We start from the raw sequence: 8,691 nt of genomic DNA, 5'->3' as shown, positions 1-8,691 counted from the left end.
CCAATCAGCGCGCCGCCCGCCGCCCGGGGAACGTTCTGTCTCCAACGCACGTGACCCGGCGCCGGAGCCCGGAAGCGGCGGCGGCCCGAGTGGCTGCATCGGTCACAACAAGCTAGTGTGGAGATGCAACGCCTGGCAGAGATGCAATGATGCACAACAAGCTAGGGTAGAGGTGCAATGCTGGACGTAGATGCAATGATGCACAGCAAGCTAGGGGGATAGATGCAATGCTGGGCATGGATGCAATGATGCACAGGAAAGTGGGGGTCTCGATGCAATGCTGGACATACCTGCAATGATGCACAGCAAGCTGGGTTATAGATGCAATGTTGGGCATACCTTCAATGATGCACAGCAAGCTGGGGTATAGATGCAATGCTGGGCATACATGCAATGATGCACAGTAAGCTAGGGTATAGATGCAATGCTGGGCATACATGCAATGATGCACAGTAAGCTAGGGTATAGATGCAATGCTGGGCATAGATGCAATGATGCACTCTGCAAGCTAGGGGTATAGATGCAATGCTGGGCATATCTGTATTGCTGCAGCTGCAATGGTGGGCATAGCTGAATTGCGAGACAGCAAGCTGTGGCTGCAATACTGGGTATAGCTGAATTGCGCGACAGCAAGCTGAGGATGCAATGCTGGGCAGAGATGCAATGATCCACAGCAAGCTAGAGCTGCAATGCTCGGCAGAGCTGAATTGCTGCACAGTAAACTAGAGCTGCAATGGTGGGCATAACTGAATTGCTGCACAGCAAGCTGGGGCTGCAATGCTGGGTGCAGGTACACAGCAAGCTGGGGGCTGCATTGCTGGGTATAGGTGCACAGCAGCCTGGGGCAGCAATGCTGCACAGGGTATAATACAAGCAATAGTAAATGCACAGAGTTACACAGCATGGAAACAGACCCTTCGGCCAAAATGCAAGTGTTTATGTATATATATATTTATTTATTAGGAATAAAGTCCATTTTTGAAATAAATAAAAAATAATATTATAGAATCTCTGTTTCAAACACCAACCCGGAAAAAAATTCTGGGAATTTTAATTTTTGCTAGAACTTTAACATGCATTTATTATTTGGATGGACACAAGAACTGCAGATGCTGGAATCTTGAACAAAAATCACAATGTGTTGGAGTAACACAGCGGATAAGGCAACATCTCTGGATACCATGGATAAGAGATGCAACCTGACCCGATGAGTTGTTTCAGCACTGTCATTTTTACCATTTGGATAGTTTTTTAAGGAAGTCATATGAGAAAGTGTGTGAAACTTTTCAACTGGAACACAGGGAATTTAAAATCTCCTTATATATATAGTGAACCTGTGACTGTTTCAAGACTGGAACAGCACAAATTGCCTCCTCACAGCGCCAGAGATCTGGGTTTGATCCTGAGTTCGGATGCCTGAACGGAGTTTACGTTCTCCCTGTGACCGCGTGGGTTTTCTCCGGGTGCTTCGGTTTCCTCCCACACTCCAAAGGTGTGCAGGTTTGTAGGTTAATTGGATTCGGTGAAATTATAAATAGTCTCTCGTGTGTAGGATAGTGTTAGTGTCCGGGGATCGCTGGTTGGCGCGGACTCAGTGGGCCGAAGGGCCTGTTCCCGGGCTGGATCTCTGAAGTCGCAAGTCTAAAATTTTAGAGTAGTACAGTATTATTGAGGCCTGAACTTACTATTTTTGATATATTCGCATTTAGAAGGCAGTGAACAACTTTGGAAAAGCTAGGACTAGAGGTCACAGCCTCAGAATAAAAGGACATTCTTTTAGGAAGGAGATGAGGAGAAATTTATTTAGTCAGAGGGTGGTGAATATGTGGGATTCTTTGCCACAGAAGGCTGTGGAGGCTAAGTCAATATATTTTTAAGGCAGAGATAGATAGACTCTTGATTAGTACATGTGTCAGGTTATGGGGAGAAGGCAGGAGAATGCAGTTAGGAGGGAGAGATAGATCAGCCATGATTGAATGGCAGAATAGACTTAATGGGCCGAATGGCCTAATTCTACTCTTATTCCTTATGACCTTATAAAACATGAGCTACCATGACAACATGACCAAATGTCAGAGTGATCTTTAATCACTGGGCCTAAAGGTGTGGCAGCTTTTCAGAGGCCTTCCCCACATCCCCTTGATCTCCATGCAATGAAACGTACGGTCGATGTGTGTAATGAGCAGTCTCTCATCATATAATTGCACTGTTATTCAGTAACACAAGCGCGTGGGTTTTCTCCGGGTCCTCCAGTTTCCTCCCACACTCCAGACAATACAATAACAGGGTGGCACGGTGGCGCAGTGGTAGAGTTGCTGCCTCACAGCGCCAGAGACCCGGGTTCGATCCTGACTACGGGGGCTGTCTGTACGGAGTTTGTACGTTCTCCCCGTGACCTAGTGTGCAGGGAGTGGGTGGGAAAGTGGCATAATATAGAACTGGTGTGAACGGGTGATCGATGGTTGGCATGGGCTCACTGCACCTCTCTAAAAAAAATCCCGGCCTAGGCTGCTGAATATTTCCAGCATTCACCTTACAATACGATACGATAGAACTTTATTTATCCAAGTAGGGAAATTACTTCATATTTACAGTTTTGTATCTCATGGTTTATTTTTCTGGTCTGACCTCATTCATTTCATATTTACATCTCATTTGTAATTAAAATGCCTGCCTTTAGCAACCAACCATATTTAGGTCAGCACCACCAACACTTGAGAGTCATCTCAAGAGAGAGAGAGTTAACAGTGTTTTATTGTCCTATGCCCCAATACGGAACAATGAAAATGGCTTTTGGACTGGCACATAGATATGCAGGGAATGGAGGGATATGGATTGCGTGCAGGTAGATGAGAGGTGTTCTTGACATCATGTTCACAAGTGACAGTCGCTGAATTAGTCCTTTCGACCCATCAAGTCTACTCCGCCATTCAATCAAGACTGATCTATCTCTCCCCCCTAACCCCATCCTCCTGCCTTCTCCACATAATCCCTGATACCCGTACTGATCAAAAATGAAGGGATATGGAGAGAAAGCAGGAACGGGGGACTGATTGAGGATGATCAGCCATGATCATATTGAATGGCGGTGCTGGCTCGAAGGGCCGAATGGCCTACTCTGCACCTATTTTCTATGTTTCAGTTTCTATCTATCTGCATTAAAAATATCAATTGACTGAGTCTAGAGATGTGCGTTTTCACACTTCCTTACCTTTTGCCTGATGGGAGAGGGGAGAAGAGGGAGTGACCAGGGTGCGACTTGTCCTTGATTATGCAGCTGGCCTTGCCGAGGCAGAGTGAGGTGTAAATGGAGGGGTAAATGGAAGGAAGGTTGGTTTGTTTGATGGTCTGGGCTGCGTCCACAATTCACTGCAATTTAATTTTGTTTAGTTTGGAGATACAGCGCTGAAACAGGTCCTTCAGCCCACCAAGTCCGCGCCGACCAGCGATCCCTGCACATTAATACAATCCTACACACACTAGACAATTTTACATTTATACCAAGCCAATTAATCGACAAACCTGTACGTCTTTGGAGTGTTGGGGGAAACTGAAGATAGACAATAGGTGCAGGAGGAGGCCATTCGGCCCTTCGAGCCAGCACCACCATTCGATGTGATCATGGCTGATTATTCTCAATCAGTACCCCGTTCCTGCCTTCTCCCCATACCCCCTGACTCCGCTATCCTTAATGGGTTCTATCTAGCTCTCTCTTGAAAGCATTCAGAGAACTGGCCTCCACTGCCTTCTGAGGCAGAGAATTTCACAGATTCACAACTCTCTGACTGAAAAAGTTTTTCCGCATCTCAGTTCTAAATGGCCTACCCCTTATTCTTAAACTGTAGCCCCTTGTTCTGGACTCCCCCAACATTGGGAACATGTTTCCTGCCTCTAACGTGTCCAACCCCTTAATAATCTTATACGTTTCGATAAGATCTCGGAGAAAACCCACCCAGGTCACAGGGAGAACGTACAAACTTGGTACAGACAGCACCCGTGGTCAGGATTGAACCCGGGTCTCTGGCGCTATAAGGCAGCAACTCTACTGCTGGGCCACCGTACTGCCCCATTCCTCCAGCATTTTGTTTTCTGCTCAGATATTGAGAACTCGTCGACTCCAATGTACAAGGCCAAAAATCCCTGAAGGTGGCAGCACAGAGAGATAAACTGGTTAACAAGGCTTGTGGGGTATTTACCTTCATTAATCATGGCATAGAATATCAGGAGGTTATGATGCAACTTTATAAATCATTAGTTGGATCTGGGCTGGAACATTGTGTACAGTTCTGGGCAGCACATTATTTTGTTTAGCTTATTATTGTCAAGTGTACCGAGGTACAGTAAAAACATTTTGTTGTGTGCTGTCCAGTCAAAGCAAAGACTATACGTGATTACAATCAAGCCGTCCACAGTGTAGATGAATAAAGATTTAAAAGAGGGCGGCACGGTGGCGCAGCGGTAGAGTTGCTGCCTTACAGTGCCGGAAACCTGGCTTCGATCCTGGGTTTGCAGGTGCTGTCTGTACGGAGTTTGTACACTCTCCCTGTGACTGTGTGGGGTTTATCTATATATTTGCAGGTTTGTCGGTTAATTGGCTTCTGTCATCTCTGGCGCCACTCTGCCACTTTCAAGTTTCTGTACCTTGTGCCGGACAGAAGCAGGGGAGGAGAGGGAATGACCAAGGTAAATATCTAAATGAGCACTTGGCGTGACCAGGTATAGAAGGTTCAGGGATAATTGCTGGAAAATGAGATAAATAGACAGCATGGCACTGCATGTAGAGAAATAAGGAATTGCAGATGCTGGTCTACCAAGGAAAGACACAAAATGCTGGAATAACTCAGCGGAGCCAGGCAGCGTCCCTGAGGAACATAGATAGGTGAAGTTTCGGATCATAAGTTCAGAAGTTCTAGGAGCAGAATTAGGCCATTCGGCCCATCAAATCTACTCTGCCATTCAATCATGGCTGATCAATCTTTTCCTCTCAACTCCATTCTCCTGCCTTCTCCCCATAACCCCTGACATCTGTACTAATTGTCAATCTCCAACTTAAAATATCCATTGCCTTGGCCTCCACAGATTCACCATCCTCTGACTAAAGAAATTCCTCCTCATCTTCCTAATGATAGGTTCTTTTCTTCTGAAGCTATGGCCTCTAGTCCTAGACTCTCCCACTGATGGAAACATCCTCTCGATCCAGGCCTTTCACTATTCTGTATGTTTCAATGAGGTCCCCCCCCGTCCCCCCCATCATTCTAAACTCCAGTGAGTACAGGCCCAGTGCCGACAAACGCTCATCAAACATTAACCCAAACATTCCTGGTATCATTCTCGTGAACCTCCTCTGGATCCACTCCAACACCAGCGTATCCTTCCTCAGATTCGGGGCGCAAAACTGCTCACAACACTCCTTGTTCAGACTGAATAAGGGTCCCGACCTGAAATGTCATCTATCTCTGTTGTCCAAGGATGCTTAGTTTAGTTTAGTTTAGAGATACACCATGGAAACAGGCTCTTCGACCCACCGAGTCTGAGTGGTGATCCCCGCACACTAACACTATCCTACACACACCATTTGTAGACCATTTACAATTACACCAAGCCAATTAATTTACAAACCTGTACGTCTTTGGAGTGCGGGAGGGAGGAAACCGAAGATCTGGGAATAACTGTGCATTGTTCCCTGAAGGTGGAATCTCATGTGGATAGGGTGGTGAAGAAGGCATTTGGTATGCTTGCCATTATAAATCAGAGCATCGAATATAGAAGTTGGGATGTAATGTTGAAATTGTACAGGGCATTGGTGAGGCCGAATCTGGAGTATGGTGTGCAGTTCTGGTCGCCAAATTATAGGAAGGATGTCGACAAAATGGAGAGAGTACAGAGGAGATTTACTAGAATGTTGCCTGGGTTTCAGCACTTAAGCTACAGAGAGAGGTTGAACAGGTTGGGTCTTTATTCTTTGGAGCGTAGAAGGTTGAGGGGGGACTTGATAGAGGTTTTTTAAATTTTAAGAGGGACGGACAGAGTTGACGTGGGTAGGCTTTTCCCTTTGAGAGTGGGGAAGATTCGAACAAGGGGACATAACTTCAGAATTAAGGGACAAAAGTTTAGGGGTAACACGAGGGGTAACTTCTTTACTCAGAGGGTGGTGGCTGTATGGAATGAGCTTCCGGTGGAAGTGGTGGAGGCAGGCTCGATTTTATTATTTAAGAGTAAATTGGATAGGTATATGGATGGGAGGGGATTGGAGGGTTATGGTCTGAGAGCAGGTAGATGAGACTAGGTCAGAGAAAGTGGTCGGCGTGGACTGGTAGGGCCGAACGGGCCTGTTTCCGTGCTGTAATTGTTATATGGTTATATGGTTATCTCGGAGAAAACCCACGTGGTCAAGGGGAGAACGTACAAACTCTGTCTGCAGACAGCACCCGTAGTCAGGGTCGAACCCGGGTCTCCTGCGCTGTAAGGCAACAACTCTACCGCTGCGCCACCATGCTGCCCTGCTTCTGCATGTATGCCTTGCTATACCAATCCTAAAGTCTTTTAAACTGAGACAATGTCAAATCTTGGCCACAGACAGTAACCTATAGTTAAAAAATACTTGATACAAACCTCCGATCAAACCATAGATGAATGCCGTGTGGCAATTAAAGGTTTCTTATTAAGAACAAACTAATAACATTTACCATATTAGTACATTGTTTCCAAGACATAATCTCTAGGCAGATGGTAAGTAAATGTCAAAAGAAACATATTCCTTTACTTAAAACTTCCTATGAAAACATCTCGTACATTGAGTTTCTCTCTCGTATTTGTAAACTTTTTAAATGTTAAACTTTACATTAGAAAAGTTGGCGAAAATGGTGAGATCAGTCCTCTCATCAGCAAGAGAGTGGTCCTGACCTCCCATCTACCTCAATGGAGACCTCTAAACTATTACTACGGACGACATTAAATCTTCGTTGTAGTGCTGCCACCTAATTGTTCTCCTTTTCTCATCTGTTACAGTGCCCGCCATAATGTTTGGGACAAAGACCCATCATTTATTTATTTCTCTCTGTACTCCACAATTTGAGAATTGCAATAGAAAAAAAATCACATGTGGTTAAAGTGCACATTGTCAGATTTTAACAAAGGCCATTTTTATACATTTTGGTTTCACCATGTAGAAATTACAGCAGTGTTTATACATAGTCCCCCCATTTCACGGCACCATAATGTTTGGGACACAGCAATGTCATGTAAATAAAAGTAGTCATGTTCACTATTTTGTTGCATTTTGTATTTTGTTTGCATGGGACTGCTTGAAGTCTGCGATTCATGGACATCACCAGTTGCTGGGTGTCTTCTCTGGTGATGCTCTGCCAGGCCTGTATTGCAGCCATCTTTAGTTTATGCTTGTTTTGGGGGTTAGTCCCCTTCAGTTTTCTCTTCAGCATATAAAAGGCCTGCTCAATTGGGTTCAGATTGGATGATTGACTTGGCCACTCAAGAAGTGACCATTTTTTAGCTTTAAAAAACTCCTTTGTTGCTTCAGCAGTATGTTTGGGATCATTATCTTGCTGCAGAATGAACCGTCGACCAATGAGTTTTGAGGCATTTGTTTGAACTTGAGCAGATAGGATGTGTCTATACACTTCAGAATGCATTATGCTACTACCATCAGCAGTTGTATCATCAATGAAGATAAGTGAGCCAGTACCTTCAGCAGCCATACATGCCCAGACCATAACACTCCCACCACCGTGTTTCACAGATGAGGTGGTATGCTTTGGATTTTGGGCAGTTCCTTCTTTTCTCCATACTTTGTTCTTGCCATCACTCTGATATAAGTTAATCTTCGTCTCATCTGTCCACAAGACCTTTTTCCAGAACTGTGGTTGTTCTTTTAAGTACTTCTTGGCAAACCGTAACCCTGCCATCCCATTTTTTGCAGCTAACCAGTGGTTTGCATCTTGCAGTGTGGGCTCTGTATTTCTGTTCATGAAGTCTTCTGCAGACAGTGGTCATTGACAAATCCACACCTGACTCCTGAAGAGTGTTTCTCATCTGTCGGACAGGTGCTTGGGCTTTTCTTTTTATTATAGAGGATTCTTCTGTCATCAGCTGTGGAGGTCTTCCTTGGCCTGCCAGTCCCTTTGCGATTAGTAAGCTCACCAGTGCTCTCTTTCCTCTTAATGATGTTCCAAACAGTTGATTTTGATAAGCCTAAGGTTTGGTTGATGTCTCTAAGTTTTATTCTTGTTTCTCAGTCACATAATGGCTTCTTTGACTTTCAATGGCACAACTTTGGTCCTCATGTTGATAAACAGCAATACAAGTTTCCAAAGGTGATGGAAAGACTGGAGGAAAGACTAGGTGCTGAGAGCTCTCTTATACCTGCATTAAGGAGGCATTTAACCACACCTGAACAATTGCAAATACCTGTGAAGCCATGTGTCCCAAACATTATGGTGCCCTGAAATTGGGGCACTATGTATAAACACAGCTGTAATTTCTACATGGTGAAACCAAAATGTATAAAAATGGCATTTATTAAAATCTGACAATGTGCACTTTAACCACATGTGATTTTTTTTCTATTACAAATCTCACATTGTGGAAAAAATAAATGACGGGTCTTTGTCCCCAAATTATGGGGGACACTGTATTTAACCATTTCATTTTCCAAAACACATCACAAGTTTGATA

Source organism: Rhinoraja longicauda, chromosome 4, assembly GCF_053455715.1.
Source record: "Rhinoraja longicauda isolate Sanriku21f chromosome 4, sRhiLon1.1, whole genome shotgun sequence".
In the NCBI taxonomy this organism is placed as follows: Eukaryota; Metazoa; Chordata; class Chondrichthyes; order Rajiformes; family Arhynchobatidae; genus Rhinoraja; species Rhinoraja longicauda.
This window is presented reverse-complemented; position numbering follows the sequence as displayed.